The sequence below is a fragment of the Streptopelia decaocto genome (assembly GCF_964273445.1).
Source record: "Streptopelia decaocto genome assembly, chromosome: 2".
NCBI lineage: Eukaryota > Metazoa > Chordata > Aves > Columbiformes > Columbidae > Streptopelia > Streptopelia decaocto.
This window is the reverse complement of record NC_138655.1, coordinates 145,541,357-145,569,084: the sequence shown is the minus strand read 5'-3', so window position 1 is coordinate 145,569,084 and position 27,728 is coordinate 145,541,357. Positions and strand designations below refer to the sequence as shown.

General features: G+C 42.2%; 1 protein-coding gene across 1 annotated transcript in view; it reads right to left on the bottom strand.

Moving 5' to 3' along the window:
• The window catches only part of GPR158 (G protein-coupled receptor 158), a gene marked incomplete at its 5' end in the record, with an annotated part of 196,811 nt that overhangs the window by 118,372 nt on the left and 50,711 nt on the right, over positions 1-27,728 (bottom strand). The gene's annotated exons all lie outside the window — the stretch shown is intronic.

Genomic DNA, 27,728 nt, shown 5'->3' with positions numbered 1-27,728 from the left:
GGTGATGCAGTAAAAAAACTCATCATCAGCTGTTGTCACACATCTGCGGAGTCCAAGGTCAGCTGATGATTATTACAGAAATCTTCAGAGGATGAGTAGCTTGGACACTCAAAGGTTCTCAGCAACGACAGTATTTAAAACACATTTTTCATTACTGCTAAAAATATCTGTGCAGACTACAATCAGGCTACTTAAAAAAAAATCTTTATATGGCAGAGTGGAATTGTCATCGGTAACCTGAATATCATTTTAGAACAGAGTAAACTTCACTCCTGATTAACGTGCTAAACAACAAAATTACAATCACTTCTCTCAGCAATTACAGGGGAACCTGTTAACAGACACCAAAGGGACTGATAATTTTATAGCCATTAAATAATGCAGTGCGATTAATTTGAGGGCACTTTCTCAGGGCCAGATTTTCTTGGCTTTGAGCATAAAGTAAAACATTCTTTACTATTAGCACAGGTTAAACTGCATTTAGAGCAAAGTCTAATTAACTTCCTTAGTGTCTTACCTCTATTAAAGAGAATTCTCTTCATACCGCATCTCTACCCTTTTTTCCTGTCACTAGGATAATTTTGTGCTTTACACATGGGCAATACTGGAAATACCAAACATTATCTGCAGACGACCTTCCAGAAGCTGTCAAGGAATATGCTGAAATACCCACAGGTCTTTTACCTCTGGACGCCTGGTTCTGCCAACTACTTCTGCATTTATCTCTGACTTGGCAGCAAGTGTTGCAAAAGTTTGCCTGGAAAATGAGCCACACAGTAAGCCAGGGGATTAAGAAAACTTGCCAAAACCTGCAAGAATATAAGGCATTTCCAAAAACATTTGGTGAGGAGAAAAGCTGGATCTGTTCCTCATCCCCATGGAGGGTGTAGCTGTGAGTAGAGGAGCACTCTTCTCACCTACACACGTTTCCCTGAACGATTAACAAACTAGCAGAATTTTGCAATGTATTAAAAAGCAAACAAACAAATATTTTGTATTACTTATTGATGTTTATTTTTTTAACCAAGTTTTCACAGTTGGTTATTCACATTTTCCTCTAAAGGCCTATAAGGAAACATAACAGTTATACTTTTGGGATAATAAATCAGAAACAAAAGGTTATAACTAAAACAAATACAAAACATCAATACACTTAATAAATTGATACCTGTCTAGTTGCTTACTGCTTCTCATGTAGGATACCAAAAAGAGATCAGCAATGAGGGTATGCCTGTTTTTTGCTCTGAACATTCGCTGCTTCTTGCAACCTCTATCAGCCTTGAGCAAAAAATGCCCTAATTCTGAGTAGTAACTGTCCTATAGTTCAGCCCTCACTTCGAGGTCTAGGGTCAGGGGGCTGGTGATTCACCTCCCTATAGGGAGCCATCGTATTCTAAACAGACAACATGAAAATCTTTCCTCTGTTCTTCTGCTTCCCTTATCTCAAATCCAGATTCATACTTTTCATCCAAAGCCAATGCAGCCTTGATGACTCATATCTCACTCCTCCATTGCCTTCTGGAGCTGGAGAGTTTGGCCATGATTGTAAATTCCTTGGAAGGCTCTCTCTAAATTATCACTTTTGATATTTAATGACGCTTCTCTCCGCCCATTATTTTTCCCTGAGGTTTGCACTTAATCCAACAAGGTTATTCCTGTGCCCCACTGATCATAAACCACTTTTCCCTGTTCTGCTTGACTGCTGTTTCCTGTGCAAGCTGAACTCTTCTTCTACACAAAGCTATGGCCAGCCTCAGTTTGATATTACAAAACCCACCCATTATAATGATGTTCTCTGAAGCTCATGGTATAACACCAGCTTTGATATAGACCTATAAGAAGCATTCTTATTTTAACAGACTGAGAATAAACGCTTGTGTGTAGACAGGTATACGAAAGCAAATATTCCCTTGTCCTGTCTCCAATAGAAAGCCCCTGTCTTAGAAAGTCCTCTTGTATCCACAGAAATTTTAGGTGGGTGTCAGCAGAGCACATCACCCATGGGTCAATGGGTCCCAGATAACAATACAAACAGCAAAACGAAGGTTAAATTCAAATCTAAGCTGGAAGGATGAAATACTCTTTTAGTTTTAACGTGGTCAGTAGTCTGCTTTCCCTCAGTTCAGCAATGCACCATTTTTGAGCCCAGATCCCAAATTCTGGAACTTTGTATTCCTTCTCCTGGCAGGGTAGCGAGTGATAGTACTACTTTAAAAGCATGTGAATGCAAATTTGGAAGCCAGTTTCATAGGGATCATTAAGAACGTCAGAAAAGCCAGCAAGTTTATCTGCACTGTAATTGTTTCCTCTTCAAATACTTTGAAGTACACAGTGGCAGAAGGGTAACACTAGAACACAGGAATCAAAGTGGCCTGCAGGCAGTAAGGTACCTACCACCCACCAATTTTATTTTATGAACTTGCATGAAAACAGGGACTACTGAATAACAAGCAACATGGTATATCCACTGGAGAGCAAGCAAGCTGGAGTTTTCTTGCTGTTATTCAGCAGCTGTCAGGAGCTGGTTCACAAAGCATAATGGACTGGATCTTTTCTGACATCGTTAAAATTAAAAAGGAAATTGTTTTCTATTATTAATTATAGAAGTGTACCTCTTGTTCTCAGAGCTCTCAGAAATGGTGCAACAGCATCTGGTAGCAGTACACTGTAGATGTATAAACCTCAGTAGACAATATGATGCTTGGAAGAGTTTGCCTCAGACTCAACAAAACGTCAAGTTTACTTTCCATCTGACAGAGCAAACCCATTTTATCGGAAGCCACTATAGAAATAGCATCAAAGACCTGCCAGCCTTAATGTGACACATGCACCCTTGCTCCACATCACCTCACTTTTTAACTCGAACTTTGAAATGAGGTGAAGAGGTTGCAACACAGTTACCACCACTATCAACCTGTGAAGGAGGACAAATGAAGGCAGAACCAGGTCCTGTCGCATATGCATAGATTTACTTGGTAGATATTATAAAGGTGACAATGGGAAAGGAAACAACTGTCAAATTAAAAGTGAAAATGTTTGGTTAGTAATTTCATTAACCTGCGGTTAACAGCATCAGATTTTGTTTCATATTTATAAATAAATAAATAAGGCTCACCTGTCTTCCCGGGTTAACAATTCCACAAGAATGACAACATGCAAAATTGATTCACTGTAATGTTTCGTATCACTGTTTTCCCCATCTGTCTTTCCTACTCTTATTCTGCTGCAAAATGCAACATCTTCGCCAGGACACGAGACTTGTGACCCACCTCCCCAGGCAAGTCTCCCACCTCACCCCCAGGAACCACATTTGCTTCATTCGCCTCACTCCAACAGATTCCTGCTCCCAGCGCTTATGAAGCAAGAGGTGAAAATCCAGGCACCAGACTCCTCAGTAGTCTGAAGAGCCTTCCCAGTTCAAATACATTGAGCAGCACTTTCCCAAATCTTCCAACAGCACAAACAGGACACAGATTGAGTCTTCCAAATTTCTATTCTGAGACTTCTAAAATTCCATCTTGACCATTGACTTTGTTAAAAAACAAACCTCCTGAAGGTAATTTGTATTAGCATGTTTCTGTACAGTAAATGAATTACAAAGCAGCCAAGTTTGAAGACGAGAGTTTCTATTGAGTTTTCTCGGGTCTGAGGAAAACCCTCCAAGTACAGTCAGTGCCTTATAGTTTCCAGGAAGTTTATGGATTCTACATCCAAAAGTTGTAACCCTATAATATTGTGAATGCAATCCTGCATCATAACTATATCCAAAAGTTTTTTATATAGTTATCATATTATAGAATTGTATTCACTATATTATAGAAATAAAGCTGCATGAACGGACCGTGGCAGAAGCCTACAGTTGAAATCCTACTCCCACTCACATCAACCTTCCAGAGAGTCAGCTGCAGAAAATGCGATGAAAGGCCTAAAACCCAGAAGCAATCTTTCAAAGGTTAAAAAAAAAGTCATGAACACATGACAAAGCAAAGTGCTCTCTATTAGCAGCACGGGAGCCTTGCCAACCTGCGGAGCCCGCGCGCTCCCAGCTCAGGTTTGGAGGTTCTTGATAAGGTCTGAAATGCTCCCAAGTTCACAGGTATCTGCATGGTCACGCCAGGACAAACACTTGAGCGGACTGTCAATGTGACTTGCCTACTAACAATTCTTACCTGTCTCTCACTAGGAAGATGTTTCCTTTACTTTGCTACAGGCTTTTTTTTTCGCTTGACTTGAAAATGATACATCTTTTTCTTATTTATGGTCATCATGGGGGTGGGGGACTTTCTGTTTTGATGACACCTGTAAATCCTCAAAGCCTCTCAAGATGAGGCATTTCATAAAGCTTTGTACCATGAGAAGTGTTTTAATGAACTAGGACAAATACCAGGATATTCGGTCAGTATCTATCCATAAGGAAATATTGAAAGGAAAAAAAAAAAAAAAGAGAGAAAGAAAAAGAAAAAATAAAGGATCCTTGCTCTAAAAAGTAATGACTTGCTTGCTATAATGTAAATACTGTTAAAGTATTCCTGTAACATAGAGAAGGTTACCTGAGAATCTAAATTGTATTTAGATTTTGCTATAATGCTTTGCTATCCTTATTAACTCATTTGAGACTATTACACTGTCTATAATTACTCTGACCTGTAAAATAAAAACTGTTAATATTGGCAGTGATGCTAGTACTGGCAGAGTAAGTTATAGACACTGAAGTTAATTATATTCAGACTAAAGTAACTTTGGGAAACGTATTGGATACACTCAGCATTTGGCTACCTTTCAAATTACAATCTACTGTAAACGCAGAACTTCATTTCCCCAATGAACTTTTACAGGCTTCTGTTGCAACAACCAGCAGTTTTGTGAAGGAAAAGTTCCCTGGGTGGGGACCAGATGTAAAGAAGTGAGCAAGCAGTTAAACATCTCCACCTACAGAACACATCGCAAGCACCAGTGCCCCTTCATCTGCCTCCAGCCGTCACACGTGAGGGAGGGACAGACGGGCATTTATGCACTGCACCCCTGACACTTTTTCATGGAATCACAGAATAGTTTGGGTTGGAAGGGACCTCCAAAGGTCATCTAGTCCAACCCCCTGCAATGAGCAGGGACATCTTCAGCCAAATCAGGTTGCTCAGAGCACCGTCCAGCCTGGCCTTGAATATCTCCAGGGATGGGGCATCTACCACCTCTCTGGGCAACCTGGGCCACTGTTTCACCACCCTCATTATAAAAAGTTTCTTCCCCATGTCTAGCCTGAATTTCCCCTCCTTTAGTTTAAAACCATTACCCCTTATCCTACCACAACAGGCTCTGCTAAAAAGTCTGTCCGCATCTTTCTTATAAGTGACATTTAGGTACTGGAAGGCTGCTATAAGGTCTCCCCAGAGCCTTCTCCAGCCTGAACTCTCAGCCCAACTCTCTCAGCCTGTCCTCACAGTAGAGCTGTTCTGTCCTTCTGATCAATTTTGTGGCCTCCTCTGGCCCCTCTCCAACAGGCCCATGTCTTTCCTGTGCTGAGGGCTCCAGAGCTGGACACAGGACTCCAGGTGGGGTCTCACCAGAGCGGAGCAGAGGGGCAGAATCACCTCCCTCGACCTGCTGGCCACGCTCCTTTTGATGCAGCCCAGGATACGATTGGCTTTCTGGGCTGCAAGTGCACATTGCCAGCTCATGTCCAATCTCTCACCCACCAGTACCCTCAAGTCCTTCTGGGCAGGGCTGCTCTCAATCCCTTCAACCCCCAGCCTGGAGTGACACTGGGGTTGTCCCAACGCAGGTGCAGGACCTCGCATTTGGCCTCTTTTTTTCTTGTTAGAGTTTCCCCAGCTGCAAGACAGACTGAACACCGGAACATTACTATCAATGGCACTCTTTAGCACCTTGCAAAATTTTATCCAGGTATTCATAGAAACTATTAGTATCCTGAAAACTGTCTCCCACCCTAAAGATATATTACAGGCTCCTCAGCCACAGCTCATAACTAACTCCTATTACAAGACTCTTAAATAACTACAGAGAGTGGGGAAAAAAACAATACATCTCAATTTGCACTCATCTCTTAGCAAGTAAATAATACTTGTTAATTTAAAATAATATATATTAATAATATAAATTTACATAAATACTAACCACATAAATTTAATATAAAAAAAACACATAACTCACACTTAGCCACCAAAGAAAGATGTTTGCATCTAAACCTACATTGAAAGTAACAGAAATAACAACTGGAGTGGATATTTAAGATCACCATCAGTTAGCTACAGCTAAAGCAACAATGTGTCTCTGAACTACAAGGAATTTAAAATACTTTACAGTAAAAGTTATCAGATCTATTATCGACATTAAAAACTAACACTTTTTTTTTACAAATTTTCATGTTGATTTTAGTAGCAACTCTATACTGCAATGTACTACAGCAGCCACTTTGCAACATCTGTCCTCACTGAATCACATCTTAGCACGCATAGTCTATTATATATGGGTTTCATTTAATATCTATAGGTTACAAATCAGCAAATTTCAAAACTCTTTTTCTAATCAGTAACGGAAGACTTGCTCAGTCAGCATCTCCAAGGATCACTACTTATACTCAATTCAGAATCTATATTAAAGCACAGTTTGGCAATGAAAAATTTCCAACTGTGAGACTGTAATATAGAAAAATACCAAGCAAAATTTCAACAAAATGTAGATGCAATCTAAAATAAACATGTAGCCTGGCGGGGAGAAGATGGGCACAGGTCTGCAGGCAGAAGGCAGCTGCTGGAGGAGCAGGCAGGGGCTGCAGTCCAGCCACCCACCAGGGAGGACTCCTCACCTTTCTGCACCAAGTTGAACAGAGCTGATATGTGCCATCAAAAAAATCTCTTCCCACCAGAAAACTGTGGTTAAGTTCCTCTCATTTTAGTTTGGCTCATGTCAAAATAAACAATATAGAGGAAGAAGGGGAAATTTAGTATATCTTACTATCCCAAGGACCCCATCCAACATCTTTCTCCCTCAGGCTCCTTCCCCAACTATGTAATCTCTAAATCTTCCAGACAAAGCCATTTATCCTCACAGGGAATTGTGCTGCTGAACCTCAGACTACAGTTGAGGCAACACATTTGAAAGGCAAACCAGCTTTTAGTGGCATAATGTCAAAGGCAGCTGAAAATACACAGCGGTTTATCAAAAAGGACAATTCTTCAGGAAATGATTAGTGGTTATTTTCAGAATTACAATAACGTGTTCAGAGCTGCACAGCACAAAAGACATATACGGTCTCCATCACATGACATTTATTGTAACAGACACATGAAAGAAAAAATGAGAAGGATCCAATTCTGTTCTCATTTGCCTTTCTTTTAAATAAACAAAATTCCAGTGACTTCAGTGCTTCCAATCACCTCATTGATATTACTAGCTAATGATGCTAGAATCAAATCCACTTTGCTTCATTCTGCTTTTACACTTCAATTTACAATAATTTCCTTTAATATAAATTCATTTGTTGAAACTACTTAGAAGCTGTAAAATCTAAAACATAAAAGACCCCATAGCTTCAAGCGCCACCCATGACAGCAGCTACCAGCAGATTCCAGGAGGACCAGAAGGTAGGGCCGCCTTGCTGCTATTGCCAATTTGCAAATAACACTCATTTAGCCACATCATCTTCCAGGTCCTCACCAAATTCCAGCTTTATCAATAAATACTTTCAAAAAACATGTTTAATAGCCAAATCCTGTTTTTTCAGTTCACAGTTTCAGAAAGTCCCTCTCCTTGCTGTAAAGTGCAAATTTGCCTTGAGATGCCAACCAGCTGTCAAGTTTTACCACTTCGACTGCTGGATTTCAGTGTTAGCAGATGAAAATAAAAACCCTGAGCTATTCTTGAAGTCAACAAAGTGGACTGTGGGTTCTTTGAGGGAGGACAAGTTTTACATGATTGCATGAGTGTTAACAGGACTTGAATTATTTTTGCTAAAGACCCTACTCACCATAATGTATGCCAAAGATGCTGTGTACTCAGCCTAAACTTCACTGGTAGGACTGACAAAGGTAGGCTCTTTCCAATAAAACTGAAGACCCTTTGGAATATGCATTTGTAGCATCACTTCAGATTAGAGAAAAAGCTAGTCCAGAATATAATGCTGTGCCATGGCCTGATTCACATCTTTATTAGACAACCAAAATATTGCATTACAAAAAGCCCTTTCCTCAAAAAAGCATTTCCACTGGCAGAACTTCTGACAGCCTAAACACACCTCTTCGCTTTCAGTAATTAGCTGGTTTTTAGACAGCAGTACCCCACAGCTGAGCTATGAGAATTTCACTGTTTCAATAATCACCTATATCTCTTTATCGAGAGCATCTTATCCCTTTATCATGCAAACCCATCACACTTCTCATGTCCTAACTTGTCTCTCACCCGAGCAGCCGGCTGGCTTGGAAAGGCCATCTCCAGCACACAGGTTGGTTTTGCCCTTTCCCCCCTCCTGCGGCTCCCTGTGCTTCCTGGGGAGGTTTCTCCGCCTGTGCAACCTGAAATGGTGCCAGTTCAAGCTCCCTCTTCTCTGCCCTGCTGCACATCCTCCTTTGTTCCACCTTCCTTTCTGATCTAAGACATGCTTCTTAATTTATAGAAAAAATGGGGGTAAGTTGCTTAATGTTTTTAGGCCGTCATCCTGGTATTCACATTCATAACTCAATGTGTCAGCAGCTCATTAGAAATGAAAACTGTTAGAATATTATTCCTATTAAGATTACACAGATTTCAATCAGGATGTTTATTACAAAATTTCCCTCAGTTCAAGAAGGACAGGGAACTGCTGGAGAGAGTCCAGCGCAGAGCCACGAGGATGATGGAGTGGAACATCTCCCTTATGAGGGAAAGCTGAGGGAGCTGGGGCTCCTTAGATTGGAGAAGAGGAGACTGAGGGGTGATCTCATTAATGTTTATAAATATATAAATGGTGAGTGTCACGAGGATGGAGCCAGGCTCTTCTCAGTGACAACCAACATTAAGACAAGTGGTAAAGGGTGCAAACCGGAATGCAAGAGGTTCCACTTAAATTTGAGAAGAAACTTCTTCACAGTGAGGGTGACAGAACACTGGAACAGGCTGTCCAGGGGGGTTGTGGAGTCTCCTTCTCTGGAGACATTCAAACCCACCTGGACACATTCCTGTGTAACCTCATCTACGTGTTCCGGCTCTGGCGGGGGGATTGGACTAGATGATCTTTCGAGGTCCCTTCCAATCCCAAACATTCTGTGATTCTGTGGTAACTTCGCAGAGTTCTGTTAAACTTACTGTTCAAACAAACTTCTTTCACAGAGGTAAGAGGCACCCCCCACTTGAAGACACTAACCTGAGGTATATTTTCTCCTCACTTGCTCTCAGAAGTAGGTGTCATAGCTGCATATGTCACAGTATCACAGTATCTCAGGATCACAGTATCACAGTATGTTTGGGATTGGAAGGGACCTCAGAAGATCATCTAGTCCTGCTGGAGCAGGAACGCCTAGGTGAGGTCGCACAGGAACATGTCCAGGTGGGTTTTGAATGTCTCCAGAGAAGGAGACTCCACAACCTCCCTGGGCAGCCATACAGCTACAATAGAAATTCCTTCTTTGCATGTGAGATTCTGTTGTCTTCTCCATACTGGTTTGCTTCTCCGATTTTCATGGTCACTTTACTGGAGTAAGAAACTACCAAAACGAGCAAGACAATCAAAATACAGCCCTAAACTAAGGTGAATAACAAAGCTGTTATCCTGTTATCTGTGGAGATGTCAAGTGTTCCTCAGCTTTTGGAAGAATCATTTACTCAAATATCTAAGCCCTCAAAGCCAACAGATTTACCAAACATTTTTACATAATCATATTGTCACTTACATACTGCTCACAAACATGGCATTGGGGAAGCCCTAGAGTGTAATTAATGTTGGGTTGAATGACAACTGAAGAAAAACATTATAAGCATTTTCATTCAAACCTGAAAGGCAATATGTAGCATGTCAACACTCACTTCACCAGAAAGACTGATTTTTCCCCCTTATTATTCTTAATTTAATTTTGATGAGGATTTTAATCGTGGCCTGGCTTTAAGGTTTTCTGTTTAGCAGTGCAGTCTGATGTTTTATTCTCAGGAACACAAGATATCAAGCCACATCACCTGACAGCACAGTTAAGAGACCAAATGGTCAGAGAGGAAAGAAAGATAAAAACTTACTGTAATTTTTATGAACCTTCAATTTTGTAGGTAAAAATTTAAAAAGAAACACCAAATGCCAGTTCCACTCCAACAATCATGATATTTTCCTAAATATATTGTCAAGTCTTCTGAAGTAACTGTGGCTTCAAAGGGTCTTATTTTGCTGTCAGTGTAAAATTTCATAGAGCGAAACAACTTGCAGTTATGTTTACCTATGTTATATTTCCTCTACCTTGACAGCAGAGAGGTAAGCAGAGCTATCTGTTGGTGTATCATTTTAAAATACACACACAACTGTTCTCTAAGCAGCACAACAGCCTGAAGCTCCGAGATGCAGCAAAGTCTCACCAGCACATCTGAATTCTGCATAAAGTGCTATTAATGTCCAATTAAATATTAATTACAAGAATGTAGTTGTACAGCATTTAACTGGGGAAAGGCCATTAGCAAATCACAAATTTTCTGCCAAAAAATACCTAGCACAGCACAATATTACTTTCTGCCCTACTTAATATGGATCACAAGGAGGTAGTAAGCGGCCTGAAAGCATCAGTCCCACACAGTGACAAAGGCTGTGGTCCCCTGTCCTCCCCACTTATAACCAGACAAAACCCTGGCTGCCAGCCATGCGGGGGTCCCTGCCAGGCGCACACGGACCACGGCCATCCTTCTGTTCTGGAGAAAGACCGTCCCCAGCTATCCGCTTATATTTTTTTGCAGTCATCTTAACCAGCAGATCCAACTGAGGACCCTTCCCACATCCCTTGCCTTGCGTGGTTGCCCCAGCTCTGCTGCGAGCGCTGCCAGCTGCTACGCAGCTGTGACACCACCGCCTTTTCCCCTAACAAACTTATGTCGTTTGATGGACATATCAAAAAGACTTGAATTCTACCAACTGCGGAGAGCGGATCTCGTGCCTCCATTGAAAAACTAGGGTCATTCCTATTTTGCTAACTTACAACAATTATATGGGCTGAAGGAAAGCTCTAGAACTACCATGGGCAGGGCTAAGCAAATACTTTTCAACTGTTATTTGCAAAATAATAATTGTTTTGGTCATATTCAAACTACTTAACCATCTGAATCCACTCCAGTGAAAAATACTGGTGAGGACAGGGAGAGTTTAAATTCTGTATAATTAAAACATGCCTTCAATTATGGTTGCAGAAATTGTAGTCTTCCACCAGGCACTGAAATAACAGAAGTACCTACACCCACTGTGGTGCAAGTAGGCATCACAGGTCCAGGTCCTTCCCTTGTGCTGAAGGACCCAGACTTGCATCTCGCACTCCCAGAGACTGCTCTAGCACTCAAAATTGTTCTGGGAGTGGTTTCTCTCAGACTCTGCACAACAGTGCAAGATACTGATCTCTGAATGCGCCTTAGAAAATGCATCTCACCTCTCAGACAGACCCTTTAGCTACCAGGCTACTGATCCATTCACACCTCGTTGCTGCTTCCATGACTCATGGCAGCACTTTATTTAAGTGATTTATTGAGACTAGCGGGGTACAGTCGAACTGTAAAATTCACTTCCCATTTCCTAACATCAAAACATCCCACTTCCATTTGTTTTTTTTGCAAACTTCTCGTGTTCAAGGTGCCTTCCAGGTTTTTACACGTTTCACTAGAGCACTGAAATATTGTACAGCACTCACAAGAGCAGCGGACGGCAGAGACGCATGATCCCTGCCCCAGGACCTCCCAGCCGGGGAAGCGGGCAGGGCGATCGATGCAGTTCGGTGTCACAGCTATTGAGCTCTGGGGGATGTTCTTCCCAGGCTTTCCTGCCCAGCGCTGCCTCCTCTCCTGTCCGCCCTTCCCAGCCCTCACCTTTCGGCAGGCACCGCTGCAGCCCCAAACTGCACCTGCAGGAATTGCTCTGCTGTTTTTCTTCCCTCCAGCACATCTTTGTAAAATTTTTTTTTTAGTTTCTTTCGGTGTCTTTTTCTGCTTCTTGCTTTTCTCCTCTTTCCCATCCATTTTTTAGCTCAGTTTGATGCGAACAAAATCAAGCCTATTATCAGTTTTGATATGAAGAACTAACCAAACCACACTATTCTTGCCCATAACACAGGACACATGAAATGTTTAGGAATTAAGAAGTCAATCAGCAAGTCTATGTGAGTTAACAAGTCTTTCAGAGAAATCTATGCAAACAAAAAGCAGCACTATACTCAGAAGCACCTTTAGGTTGGCTGGACAAGCTGGGCATTCTCGGCCAGGACGAACCATGTCCCTACAACCCCATACCGCTTCTGTCAGCTTCCCAAGGCACTTACTCTCAAGCCATCTGTATTACCACATTTTCACAGTATCACAGTATGTTTGGGATTGGAAGGGACCTCAAAAGATCATCTAGTCCAATCCCCCTGCTGGAGCAGGAACGCCTAGGTGAGGTCGCACAGGAACATGTCCAGGCGGGTTTTGAATGTCTCCAGAGAAGGAGACTCCACAACCACCCTGGACAGCCTGTTCCAGCGCTCTGTCACCCTCACTGAGAAGAAGTTTCTTCTCAAATTTAAGTGGAACCTCTTGTGTTCCAGCTTGATCCCATTACCCCTTGTACTATCATTGTTTGCCACCGAGAAGAGCCTGGCTCCATCCTCATGGCACTCACCCTTTATATATTTATAAACATTAATAAGGTCACCCCTCAGTCTCCTCTTCTCCAAACTAAAGAGACCCAGCTCCCTCAGCCTTTCTTCATAAGGGAGGTGCTCCACTCCCTTTCAGTACTTTTTGTGTCTTCAGAGCAGTCGCTAATGGAAAGCTGGTAGTCTCCAGGAGGATCAGAAAGCAGGCATGGAACCTGGTAGAGTACCATCACATGAAGAGCTCCCAAGGGCTCTGTGGGAAGCACTTCTCCCGCCTGGGGCCTGTGAGAAACAGCGCTGCAAACAGCACCACGTGCACACGTATGAGACTACGCCTGGGGATAGAATTTGAGAACTTTTTTCCACTCTGCTCATACTTTGCCTGCAGCTGTCTTAAACACACACAAAAATGGTCCAGCTTCCTCAGTTTCTACATCAGGTTTTAGAGTAACAGAACAAGTCAAGCTTGCCATTTTTAGCTTTAGTTGTTACCTCTGTATTAAATAGGTTATGCTGAATGCTGAGGGAAAACGAAGAAAAAAGATTTCTTCTTTTTAAGTGTTGTCAGCGTAGGATTAGCCTGCTAGCAGATGAATGCTAAGGAACATCTCACTGGGCAGCCTGGATTCAGGCATTCTCGAGCTGCAGACGCCCCGGGAGAGCACAGGCTTTTATTTGCAGATACACTTGATCCTAGCTTACACTCATAATTATTTGTCACTGCTCATCTCCATAGAAATGAAAGGATTTGCATCTTTTTAAATAACTGGTTTAGAATAATAGGTAAGGGTTTGATGAATTTTCAAACGTATTTTACAAAGACAATTAAAAGCATTCAGTCTGTGTTATCTAAAAAGCTGCTAGAGCAGAGAAGCAAGCAAACCAGAATTATTCCCCTTTCCTTTACTAATGCATTTTTATGTTCTGCATACTTAGATATTTAGCTATACACTTTTAAAATTGATAAATGAAAAGCTGCAAGCACTATTTGAATGTTACATCTAGGATTACTGTGCCATTTCTCAGGAGGGAATATTTTTAATATGTATTTTCTTCTGTAGTGTTGCTCTCCTTTCCATTCCTATGTTTTTCAACTTTCTGCTGCAATATTTGAAAACGAAAGTGACCAAGAAAGCCCAAAATTTAATTCCAGAAGCAATGACTCAAGAAAAAGTTGGTACAATGGATTTAAAGAGGCTAGTGCTCCAATGCCCCTGCCTTCCACAGTCAACAGCCATAAATCCTAACGCATTCTTTGAAATCAGAAGCAGGTTGCTGATGCAGACAGCTCCAGTTTCACCTGGGAGGTAATGAGGTGAAGTCATTGCATGAGAGAGAAGAAAAAAGCAGCCAGCTGACTATGCACCATTTAACTCAATGGCTCCCTAGTGGGAAGCATCAACAGCAGGGGTGCAGCTGACAAGTGAAGTGCTGCTTTGTATAACACTTTACTACCCATTTGTGTGCTACCACTACAGAAAATAGTTAAAAGGCCACAGAGGAACAGACTCCCATCAAAGCAATCTGCAGAGGTACCCTTTGTGGTTAGTAGGCAAGAATTCAGTCAGCTCGTGGGCTGGCACAAGGCTTTGTCCCTTGAATTTTGTGAGAAATCAGTTTTCTCAAAAATGCCTGCCCAGACTGTGCAGTGCTTTAGTGTATTGACAGAACATAAAGTCCTTGCTTTTAGACCTTGGACTATATAAAGGGTGAACAGGATTTAACATCTCTTTTGCTACTCTGGATGCCTTTGTTAACATCCAAAAAAAAATTCTATAGGCAGTACAATGAAGAATGTCTGGTTTCTTAACAGATGTACCTCGTGTTTCACTGTGAGCTTTACTTAAATCAGCTTACATGGCTGGGACACTTCCAACATCTCCCGCACTTGTGCAACTTCTCCTATGTGAAACAGAAAGTCACTCCTCATCTTTCACCTCATGGAGAGCTTGCACTTTCCTCCGCTCCTTTCTCTTCACAAAATTTGCAGGACCATAACGTATTTGTGACCTCCATCCCACTGCTGTACTGGCCAACTGGCTGATGTGATAGTCACAAAACACAGTCAAGAACACATCTTTTCCATGGGAAACCGGGCTAATTTTAAAGAACAGTAACACAGTTTCCCCCCGTCCCTGTCACTTGCAGCCCCTAAATTCTGTGCTCGTTACCCACCAAGCTGCAGAACTGTCCCTACTCAACCCAGATGGCTGGTCTCCAAACCACTGCCAAGCAGACTCCCCATTTAGCAACACTGGGGTCCTGCAGTGTCCCTACAAATTTGCCAGATCTGACTTTCTTTATCCCAGGGCAGGACTGAACATTAGAGTGCTCAATTTCAGCACTTTGCTGCTGTTGAGTTTGCACAAGTTCACAACTTCAACTGTATAACCTCAATGGAGAGGTGACTGTAGAAACACAGGAGTTTCCAATATATTTGACACTTCAGTAATTAAAAGTAGAAATCATCAGGAAAAACAAACAAACAAGCAAACCCACCGCTGTCTTTTTCTTAGAATCATTTATCTCCACGTTGCCACAAGCACTGCCAGAGCTGCAGAGGCTAATCTCAGTATAGCTGTTCAAAAGCACGTCTACATCTCTTGTGTCCAACAAGATACAACAGATAAAAGTCATGACATCAGTATGCTAATAGCCTCTGTCACCATCCAACAGCAGAAAGAAGAAGATGGATGGGCTCCTACTGATTGATGGTGCATGGAAAGAGAGAGGACCACTCAACACTTCATGCTTTTCTAACAAGGGGAGTATAATATCATTTCCAATCAGTCCCATCCACTTCTCAGTCAGCCACAAGAAGTCCACAGCACCAGCCGACCACTGACCCCAGGACACGAACCATCAGCTGCTTTATTTGATAGCCCTCCGAGGCACTCGTGCCCACCACCACCGCCGTGACTTGGCCTTCCTGGTACAGCTGCTGTCCTGTTCAAAGCACCAACAAAGCAAGGGTAATCATATAATCCTAACTGCTTATTGATCAATAATTAACTTGATTATTATCAGCAGAAAGCAGCTTCCTGAGCAAAATTTATCCAGTGGCCTTATTATCAGATGCTCTACTCTTCTCTCCTTAAAAAAAAAAAAAAAAATTAACAAAAACCCCACATTAATAATTGCCAGAAGCAAGAGTTTAACAGTTTCTTCATGGGCCCTTCTCAACCATGGAGGTCAGTCTGCAGCCTAAAGGAATCTGTCCCAAAATCTAAAGATTATAAGAAGCTGCCTAAACAATTCAGTAAGCACCACTGAGCCAGAAAACACAACAGCATTTGATCCATCACCTGCCAACTTTGTAGCCTCGACAGCAAGCTGGGCAGCCTCGACCTGCGTCATTTCCATTTGAGAATCATTGGAAATTTCCTCACAGCTGGGCACTGCTAAACCTCATTGAGACAGACATCGTTAATCAGACTGTCCTCAATCCTAACCAAGGCTGCAGTTGCAACTTTACGGATATAATGAGGATGGACTACAAAGAACTGCTTATGAAAAAACAAAATTGTACCTCCTAGTCTTGTTTTCCCATTGGATTAGACTCAAGACATTCTGATTTGCCATGTTTAAAAGCAAGCATGCAGAAACCAACCAACCAACCAACCAACCCAAAACCAAACAAAAAACCCCACTATTTTCTTTTCCCATGTACCAGGAACATGTCTTTGCTGTCTTCCCTTTGCTGTCTCCTAAGCAGTGCAACAAGAATGGGAAAAGATTTATAGGAGAAGAGAAAATCAGCATCTAGGACACAGGAAACATCTATTTTCTTTTTCCTCTTAGTAAGTCTCCAGAATGTTAATAATTATTAGATGCCTTCTCCAAGAATTTCAGTGTCAGAACTGAAATGTGTAAATACCAAGAAAATGCAGGAATAGAAGTGTCAATTCACTAACATGATTTTTTCATTAAAAAAAATAAAATCAAGTTCAAGGTTGAATAAACCACTATTGGGTTTTGCCATTATCGTTACTAACAGACAAAAATGCCTTTGATTTGTGTGCTGCCACTTGTTCCAGTGAAGATATGGGTACACATTTGCATTTGTGCTCAGCCTTCTGTTTGAATTTCACATTTGCTTTTTGGTGTATTGGGAAATTCTAATAACACTCTAATAAGATTTTTAATTAGCAGATATGTATTTACACTCTCAGCTAAATTAAGAACGGGATTTTTGTCTGGGAATTACATGATCTTTTATTTCTCAGTGGCCATGGACTGAAGCTACACAATGCTGATACTTCTCTCAAAGTGACTTTCCTAAAAAACATTTAAATTTTATATTCCTTCATTTGCAGTTGTTCAGTTCAAAAACACACTTATCTAGAAACTAATGAAGTGTTTGTACTAGGATCATTGTATTGCTTTCATAAATAAGAAATCATGTTGTCTTTAACTATCTAGCAATACAAAAGCTGTCATTCCAAATATGCATTATCTTTACCATTCACAATAATGGTTTTAAACTGTTAAATTGACATTTTGGTATATTTTCATTGTATTTTTAACATAATACTCTGGAATGATTAGAAGTGTCAATCTTCCCTTACCCAAACTCTCACATATAATCAGCCAAGCAGTTTACGAACAGAAAAAATGGTGCAAACAATGAAAACTGGATTACAAATCCCCAATAGCGAGACTTTTGTATTATAAATAAGGGTACAGAACACATGTGACAAACATGTTCTAAGAAAACCAAAAGAGATGGCTTGAAGTTGGAATATTAAATTGTGGAGAAAAGCTAAGGTAAACCAATAATTAGGCACCAAAACATTTGTGAATGTCTCTGAAGAAAACATACTTAAGAAGTCAATTTCTAAAACCAATCTGTGCATATTTCAGTTTTCTCGGTTCTAATTAGTATACATGAAATAAAATGAAAAAAAAAAAAAAAGTTGTGCAACAAAGAACTTAAGACAAATACAGTCAAAGTTAGTGGAAAAATTCCTCTTGCATTATTATGATGTTTAAACCAAGCTTTAAATAAATATCAACATGAAGACACTACATAGGTTTCTGAAGAAATATAGTCCATAGCATTCTGTGTTTTCTTTTTGCTTTAGCAGATAACTTGGTTGCACAGCTTCTTTGTTGTTTGTTGCTTACTCCTTCCCCATTTCATTGCTCCTTTACACCAGCAGGCAAAGGTAGTGGTAGTTCCCTTCTATTATTTTGCTTTTTTCCTTCCTTCCTTCCCAAGATTAATTGCGCATTCATACATTACCACAAATCTTCCCCAGACCATATGGGAATAATTTCAATTTGCCCCAGCATCATTTCTGTCATTATTGGCTATTCATTCCCATTAGAAGCTGTTACTCATCCTGTTATACAACATAAAAGTTAAATCCCATATTATTTATTCCCTGCATCACAGTGATACCTCCTGCCATGTGAGCAGTTTGTGGCAGCAACAAGACGACCACCACTCTTCGAAAGTTTGCAGACCCAGCTCCTCTGCTCAGATGGTGCAAATCAAGTTATCTCGCTCACAGACATAACACACATAATTCTACCAACTGTATTATTAGGCTGTCAGGAGTGGCATCATGTACATAAACCATTCTGTAGTGTTTACAACTTCAATAATAGCAATAAATAAGAAAAAGTAGGTTTGTTAAGTTTCACTGGTACAAATACGCAAGTGAAACCAAGCAATGACATTGCTTCCCAGTAACCAACAGATCCTCGAGCGTGGAAACCTGACTTACTTTCTACAGGAAAAAGAAACCTGATTCTCCCTCCAGAGAGCAGCCAATTGACCTCTACGCACAGCAACCTGGGGAAGCAGAGGCTGTAGAAAGACATTCAGATCTATCCACTGCTCTGGACTTCTGGACAGTATTCGGAGAGGACCACGGAAGGACAAGTGATCGGTGTCTCTATGCCCCTGCTTCTAGACAACATAAAATCTTCTCTTACACTTTGAATCTTTGCTCATGCTTTACTTGCAGAGCAGGTGAGTCTCAAACACAACACATACTCAATAGGGTGAATTCCAAAGGAATACAGCATAAACTGTGAACTGTCTGCTGCAGGTTCTGACCAGCTCTGCTACAGCTTCTGACCGATGGGAGGGAGCAACCAACTCAGGATGTTTTCAGCCCTGGCCTTGCACCATGGCTCCCGGGAGCCTCCTCGGTCACAGCTCCTTCCCACCAGGCACATCGATTATAGAATCATAGAACAGTTTGGGTTGGAAGGGACGTTTTAAGGTCATCCAGTCCAACCCCCCCTGCAATGAGCAGGGACATCTTCAACTAGATCAAGTTGGTCAGAACCCCAACCGGCCTGGCCTTGAGTATTTTCAAGGATGGGGAAAGAGAATCAGAAAGTTTGCTCCAGGTAAAGCTGGGCAGAGCAAACAGCACCCTTGTTCCCCTTGGCTTTTTGACTTTTCCAGCATAGCTCCCTGACACCATGCCGGGGGTGGGGGCCATTCCTGATCACTGCCCTGTACCACTCCTGGCGACATTCCAGCCTGGTGACCCACATGTTGCAGACTCCCTGGACTGTCCTTTCACAGACATGTCATTAGCTGCATTTCTGAAAGCCCTGAACCAGCTCCTTTCTCCACCTTTTTCTTAAGCCATGTACTGCAAATATTAAATATCAACAGCTGCTGCAAAGAAAGTGTGCTGCACAGGGCAGTTCTCCTGAGTTCTCCTGACAACGATCCTATCAAGACAGGAAGCAAAAAAGAGTTTCCAAGAGGCAGAGATCTGCTCAAGCCTGGGCACAGTGAACTTTGGTTAAAGCAAATCAAGAGAAGCAAAGCAGCAGAGATCAGAAGGAAGAAACAAGCGCCCAGCAGATGACATTGGACTCTTGTTTTTGCTGCTGGGGAGGGAAGCCAGCTGAAGCAGCCTGATAACCACACGTGGTATGATCAGCAGATTCAATCATCAGCCAGATGGGCCGAGGAAGACGACAAGACAGCATAGAAACAAAGCCTGTGAGTAAATAATGGAAAATAATACCTGTGAGCGCTGCTTTAACCCTGCCTCTAAAACTTCTAAATAGCCCTCCAAGGACACCACCCTGGAAATCTGAAATTAATGCCAGAGTCAGAGCACCCAGCAGCTATTTGCAGGTTAGAAGCACCCTGAGTGCCAAGCACCGGGGCTTACAATCTGGGGGGCTTGGTCACCCCCCTGTCACGCAGCCAGAGCCACAGACCCCAAGGGCGCTCAGCCCCAGCAGCAGAAGCAAGTTCTGCCGGCTCCACCGCACGCCCGCTGCTCCCCAAGCGCCCTGCACACATGTCCTCTGCCTCAGGCCTGGGGGTCACCTCCCTCCCTGGCTGCCACCTTCCTCAACAGATACTAACGGCTGCGGCTCTTCCGATGTATCTGTATGCAATAATACTACTCCACACATTTCTGCATTGCCTACCACACACAAGGTGTGTTGCACACTTAGTTTTCCTTGCACAATGCTGCATCAAAACTAGTATTCCCAGTGGTGTTTTATAGTTGAATTAACCTGTAAATATTCTAGGAGCTAAAACACTGAAAGGATACAGACCGTGTGCTGATTTATTTTTAAACAGGCAACTACTGCATTTCATTTTAGCAAACGTTTTATTCTTGTTAAAGAGAAAAGCTATTTTCACAGGGGTTGATAGAAACTGAGTAAAGGATGCTATATGTCTTATGAATCCTATGTAATCCCAGCTTTCACAAGCCTTCAGAATTAACAAAAAACAGGAACCACCCAGCCAAAATTTTATATAAAGAAAAATCAGAAACAAGTGTTGGGTGTTAATATCCTCTGAATGGCTCCCAACAATAACCTCAGAATAAAGCTCTGAACAGAGTTTGATGCTCAGATGGTGGCACCAAGGTGACAAGAGGTATGTGTCCTCAGACACTGTGAGTCCTTGTTTTCCTCTCCCTTCCTCTGATCTCTGACCCTGCTCTGCAGTGATCATACACTGCAGCTTTTCTTTTATCTAAAAAAATCCTTGAGAAGGTTACAATAGGTGAAGTGATAATACAGTAGACATACCCTACTTCTCCTTTTGTGTGGCAGTTCTCTGAAATACTCATAAAATATGCATGGTTTAAGCTTCTTCATGGCACTGACTATTGTGCTAGTTAGCTTGATGAAAGCGGCACAATACCAAATTTAAAGGGACACCATCAACTGCTTTGAGGCCTTAAAAATGGTTTGATTCAAATCCAACATGTGTGTTTGGAGGTGCTGGATGATAAACAAGTCTAATAACTACAGGAATGCATGTTGCAACAAATATCTTAAACTTTAATGCAGAATAATTTGAATTCTTTCAAATTATCTTCCATAAAGTTGTGAGGATCCTTCCAAAACATGACTGTGCCAAAATAAGAATATAGGAGAAAGAACTCTGCAAACTCTGTAACATAATCAAAATGATGTGATTTTTTAAAATACTTTAAATATTTCTCTATTTTTGCACAAATGTCCCCAAGCAGAGATCTTTGCCTATTCCACTGTTGTTGATTTCTGAAAATATGAACTCCAAAGTAAAGATAATACCATAGAGAAGTGCAAGCATCTTGGTTAAGTCCAAAAACCTTTCAGTCTCAGTGACAAAACCTTCAGAGAAGGCAACCCCAACCTTCAGCTCTGAGTATCTATTACCTCAGCCCACTCAGAAATGCATCAAAAATGGCAGGTGGACTTCGGCCTTAACACTTCTTCCACCGCTAGCCTTCATAACCCTCCCACCCATCCTCGGCCAAAAAAGTGCAGAATTTGGGTCATGCAATACTGAAGGCACTAAGCCTGTTGATGGTGTCCCTTAACAAGAGTTAACCAGGCTCTTACACTCTTTGAAGAGATGCTGACGCCTGAGGAAGGTGCAGAAGCTGAGTCCTCCTGGCCTCACACCGCGTGTCCCTGCTGTGCAGCCCGGCAGGCGCGCCAGCCCTGCCAGATGCCGGCTCCTTGCAGAACGCAGCCACTGCAGCTGCCTGGTTGAGCATCTGCCCCTCTCCCCACTTCTGTCACAGTTTTTGGGTTAGAGCAGTCCCAAGGGACATGGAAAGACACAGGTTCAGGTCCCTCTTGTCTGAACAAGGTTCAAACCCACACATTGTAAATCCCAAGAAAGAGCATTAACCACCAGACTCTGGACTCTGCGCATGCAAAAGGAGATGAAGGGTGGGCGGAGGTGGGGAGTGCTCCTTAGCCATGCAGCTGAAGCATTATCAAACAGAATTAAAGATTCATTGTATAAGACAAAGAAATTACACGTGCAATAGGAAGAAGGCAAGTCTCCTCCCTGCCTAGCGTGGTTCCGGACCAGTTGGCTACAGAACAGTTGGTTTCCTCAACCTCTGTCTCCCTTCCAATTCATCTGGAATCCTTGGTTACATAGTGGCATCAAGTCAACAAGAGGAGAGGTGAGTGCCCCAGCTAAGGACATCATCAGCCCCATGGCATGTTACTCCTTTGATCTGAGTGGTTTTGTATCCACTCAGAATAATATTGGAATCTGGTCTTTTTCATCCTGAGAATTTTAATTTCTGAGCCATTGCAGAATGAGGATACCAGCAGCAGCTCTTCCTCCAGCTGTGTTTTAAATTAAAAGAGAGAGGCATGGTGGGTTCCATGGGAAAAAATAAAAAAGGCTGCCCATAATGAAGCAGGGGGGGCTCAGCAGCACGTGAAGAAACTTCTCTGCTGCCTTCAGTGACTTGCCAGAAGTCATGCAAGGGGTCAGCAGCAGAGCAGGGAACTGAATCTAAATCTGCCTCCTGACCCAGTGCCCTTTCTGCTGCATCTTCTGAGCTTCCAGCTTCGCCATTGAAGTAGAACTCAGCTATCCAAGACTCCCCAGCTTTACACAAGTTTGCCTTGCAGGGTGTTGAAGCCCTTCAGCACATTTCCTCTTGGATAAATCCAAGAAGATACACACCCACTGTTCCTTCGCTGCTGGTTTTATGTCTAGGTGCCATTCTCCTACTTTGAAGAAAAGAATACAGCAGAGAAAAAGCCAGATGGGGGAAAATTCAGTGAAACAACCTCCCCAGCCTCTGGGGAGCCTTCTCAGAGTAAATGTCTATGGTCAACTGATCAAAGCAAAACCATTTTGCTGTTACCACTCTTCTCCAGGTCCTTTGAAGCAAAGAAATAGCAGCTCAGAAAAAAAAGTGAATATTTATTCTTGCAGTTTACGTAGCACATGATTGCTATTCCAACTTCTTTGGCTTTTGCTACAGCTGCTGACACGCTTTCTACAGCTATTGCAGGGGGGAAAAGCTTCTTATTTTCAGACATCAGCTATTTCAGCCTCTTCAAGACTTCTCTCTCTTCCAGTTAACCAGCACAGAGTCTCTCTTTAACACTGTCTCCCGAATTGCTGCCCATGGAACTTGGCAGTCAAAGGAATACCTGCTAATGTCACCAGAACAATCTATACTTTATCATCATCACCTTTTTCCACCTCCCTCTCTCCTCCAAAAGGATAAATCAAACTAACAGTCACTTGCTTAAAGATTTTCCCTCTCTTTTGTTAACCCTCTCTAATGCCTATTTACAACTGTGTGGCTCGGAACATTTCTCACTGTATGGCAGATAACACTCTCAGAGACAGTAGGATAATCTTAATGCCAGAAAATTTGGAGTGACTCATCTTCATGAAAGCAAGCCATGTGAGTCACAGCCACGATGACTCAGAAGCTGGAGAAGGCACCTTTCTGGCAGGAAGAATTGAAATTGTCCTGCTTTTCCAAATATGTAACTTAGAGAGGAGCCTCTCATAGGGGTAGATTTGGGGAGCAAGGAGTGAGGGGGAGTTACATCATCAAAAAATAAAGGGACAACATGTATTTTAGTAGCACAAAAGAAAACCACCATTTATATTGTGACTTGCTGTATTTTTATTATTAGTCCTATTTAATAAATAACATCCTTATTTTCTTGTTCTGGCAAATTAAATTGTGTCAGGCTTTCTGTTGAAGTGCTTGATTGTCTGACTTCATTGACCATTCAGTAATGATTTCATGAGTGATCACAGACAAAATAAAACTTCAAAAACCTACAGTTCATTAAAGCTGTCAGCAGAAGTCAGTAAATATGACAGATCGAACAACAAATTGTAATGTTTCTGAATATAAACATGATAAGGCATTTATCCATCATGCTTCACTTGATGGTAGCAGAAATATCAGATTGGATCATCTGCAACAAACACTATGAACTTACAAGTCTGCTTATTGTAATTTATACGTAAGCTATAAATTATAACTCTGCTTATCAGGAGTTGTGCAAAGATCTAAATTAGCAAGCACTCAAATGTGGTGGCAAGTCATGCATATTTCCATTTATGGACCACACGTGGCCCAGGCTATGTGAATCACAATGCAGAACAGTCTTTTTCTACAAAGATTGTGAGATTTTTCTTTCAGGGTCTTACAGAGAGCTACAGAAGGGAGAAAATTCATTAAACAGAAAAAAATCAGTGACTGCAGAGACAGGTAAGTTAGAAAACTCCACCTAGTTACCTGTTTTGATCCATGTAATTTCAGCTAACCTACCTACCTGGTGCTGAAGCAAGTGGCTCACAATGGCCTCCCACAGCCAGGACCTCCCTGCCAGGACAGATGGTTCTGAGCCAAAGCTGAGACCCCAATAAACCACATTGCAGAGCTGTTCATCATTATTTTCATTGCCCGATTAACACGCTCTGCTCCCTCATCCTCCTTATCTTTTTCATCGGTCGTTTCTTCCTTCCATATGTCCTTAAACAACTCCCTAGGTAGTCTCTTCTGTGATCTCACCTTCAAAGCTTTTAGTTTCCTTTTCTGAACTCTGTGAAGATGGTCTCAATCATTTTTTTTTACTGCTGCCAACAGGATCTGCACTTGTGTTGAGTAAACTGTCTTTTGAGTGTTTCCAGTGTTAAAATTGCTTCATTTTTCAAGTTTCAGCCTCTGCCACAAGACCTGGCTTAAGAAATCTGATTTTTCTTTCTCATCTGACCCGTGGCTGTTCTGGCCATGTCCTTTAAGTACACTGTCACATGGACTAGACTAATCAATGGCTGTCTCTAAATACCTTCTCTTCAACCTGCTCTCCATTGTCTTGAATTTCTTCTCATATTTTGTTCCCCGTATTTGTCTTGGATGCATGAAGTAATGCACTTTCATTTAAAACCTCAGCAAAAAGGTTTAAGCTACTACATTTTATTCTGTAAGACTGGGAAAATCCAAATGAACTCCTGAGGTCCCTTCCAATCTGAATTTCTCTGCGAGTCTATCAGATTGATAGTTACAGTGCCTTAAATAAAGAGCAGCAGTTTGTTTCCCCACCATAGCTTAGCTATTTGTCTGAGACTGCATCTCCATGTGAAGACACAGCTCACAGCACACACCTGCCACACAGGCAGTCACACAAAGAGCTGCTTTAAAAACCTGTCAGTGCTCAGATACTTCCCAGGGAGAAGCAGCACACAGGCACACAAAACAGACAGGTTTTGCAGATGCTCCTTAGAGAACCCACCTGTTGTAAATTGTTTTGAATATTTAGCCTGACAGCCAGCAGGGCTGGCTCTAGCTGCCACTGCCAAGGACACTGCTGCCCTGGGTGTTTATTCTGCCCTGTGCATGGCTGAATTACTCAGCTGACACTCTGGCCTTACCACCATCAGCTGGTAAAGCTGGGTTTGCAGCAAAACTCAGGACAGAAAACTGATGCAGGTGATGTACGTGCCTGTAATCCCTTGTCAGCACCCTGCAGCAGGGGTGCAGGTCTCCAACAGCAGGGCCAGGGGCAGAAGTGTTTCAAAATACCACGTGTAGGTTTTGTCAGCGAACATCTGCCAGAGCCTGGAATTTCCCTAGATTTAAATTCAGATAATTGTTTGTCTTCCTATGGCTGCAGGCAGAGTGATGCTCCCCCTCCCACATTTCTATTACTCCCTCAAAGGTATTTATAGATCTTGGCAATGTCTTCCACAACAGGCAGCTCTTGTACATATCCTGATTTCAGGATGCCTCAGCTCAATTCACCTGAAAAGGCCCAATTACCCGACACAGCAAGCACAAGCTCTCCCCAGAGCAGGTCATGTCAGGAGGCTGAGCTGTCTGGTCCCTCCTGTATTCCCCAACACTGCACAGGCAAAACACCTGATCCATCTCCCTGACTCTTCCTCAGGCCAGATCTGCAGCAGGCATGAATCAGCACAATTCCTGCTGGCTAACAGAAATTTTAGTACCATCTTCTTATGGGTTTTCTACTTCAGTTGTCACAGACATATTGTCCTTGAGTTTTCTCTCAGTTTTCTGTATTTTTCTGTCACCTCTTAGAAACAGACTTGAGGTCACACGACAGACTACTTGCCTTGAAGTGGCAAGTAAAGGCAACTTAGAAGAAAAAGCATAAAACAGAAGCATAAACCAAGCCAAAATAACTTGCTGATCTGTGTGTATATATGTGTTTATATGTTATTGCTACTTTTTCTGATATACACTAACACAGTCAGTGGATTGGGGGCCGCCTTCGAAAAGAGAAGCAATCACTCAGAGATCCACAAATTCCTCTGACGCAATTGTGTTTGTATTTATAAAAGTCCTATATCCTTGAGCACAGGAGGAATCAAACAGAAGGAGACGGTGGGTGTGTTGATGCTGCAGAACGCAGTGCAGGGTAGAGATACCATCTTTAAGCAGGCTGGCTTGCGCACTGGGAATTTAATTTTCTTTTTTTGCCTCTTGTCCCTGGCTCCCTGACTGTAGCGTTAAAAGTCAAAGCAAATGTGACAGGAGCAAACTGAAGCAGGTTGCACAGGTGTTGTTCTGAGCCAGCAGCACCAGCCCTGCAGAGCTGCCTGGAGGGGGTTTGGGTGGTAGCAAAGGGGTGCAGGCGCCCGCCCCAGCTCTGCAGAGCAGCCAGGCAGCACACCCGGGAATGAAGAAGTCCAGGCTGCTCTAGGACAGCACAACAGCTTCCCGAACCAGAGTGACTCTTCCTTAAATCGAGTGCCCTTGTATTGAAGCATCTCCAGTGCCACTGCATGTCTTGCTGCTATTATTCCTACTCACCCAGAATGATTTCCATGAGACTTAAGGAGCTATGGCAGTGTGAGACCAGAAGTGGGAACAATGTAGATACTGTAGCTTAGAAAACATATTTACACCTTAGACAAGTACTCACATATTCTTAAGTAGTACCAATAAGGGAAACTTCAGCGGCTACAAGAGCTAAAACCTGGATTAGGCGCAGGCTTGTCCATTCTCTTGGCTCAGTCTGTGAGTCCCCCGTCTCCTACCTTTGCTCTTTCCTTAGCTCTTGTCATTCCTTCTGCAAAAAATCACTCAGAGATGCTGAGTGAAGAGTGAGCACATTTATTATCCCCTGCAGCACACCCCACCTTTGCAAGCTGCTGCTGCAGGCAATTGATAAGATCCTGAATTACATCAACAAGAGAAATGGGTGTTGCTGCACAGCACCGTTAATTCCTCTGTTAATTCATAACCTCCATGAAACCAAGGGCAAAATTCACAGTCATCACTTACAGGAGGTTCCAGACATAGCTCAAATTGGACACAACCAGCAGACCATAAGTCTAATGACAGGTATTGATACTATTTGACATTGAAATTACTTCAGAACTTCAACTCACAAAGGCTACATATTTTAATTATAAAGTTATTTATAGGCTTGATAAGAGGATAAAACTAAGTCCCTTCTGCCTATCCCTGGCTGCTGAGCACACGGATGTTAAAGATCCCTCTCACATTCAGGGATCAGGATAACCCATCTTCTCCAAAGCATTCTTTCTCAAGCGTTGACTTTGCGCTTGTCATCATGTTTGACTATAAATAAAGAAATACTATTAGGAACAATTGCCTACACCTTAAGGTGCTAGAGCTGTATAATGTTTCATCTGGTTAAGAATACAGCTTAGAATACAACAGTCAG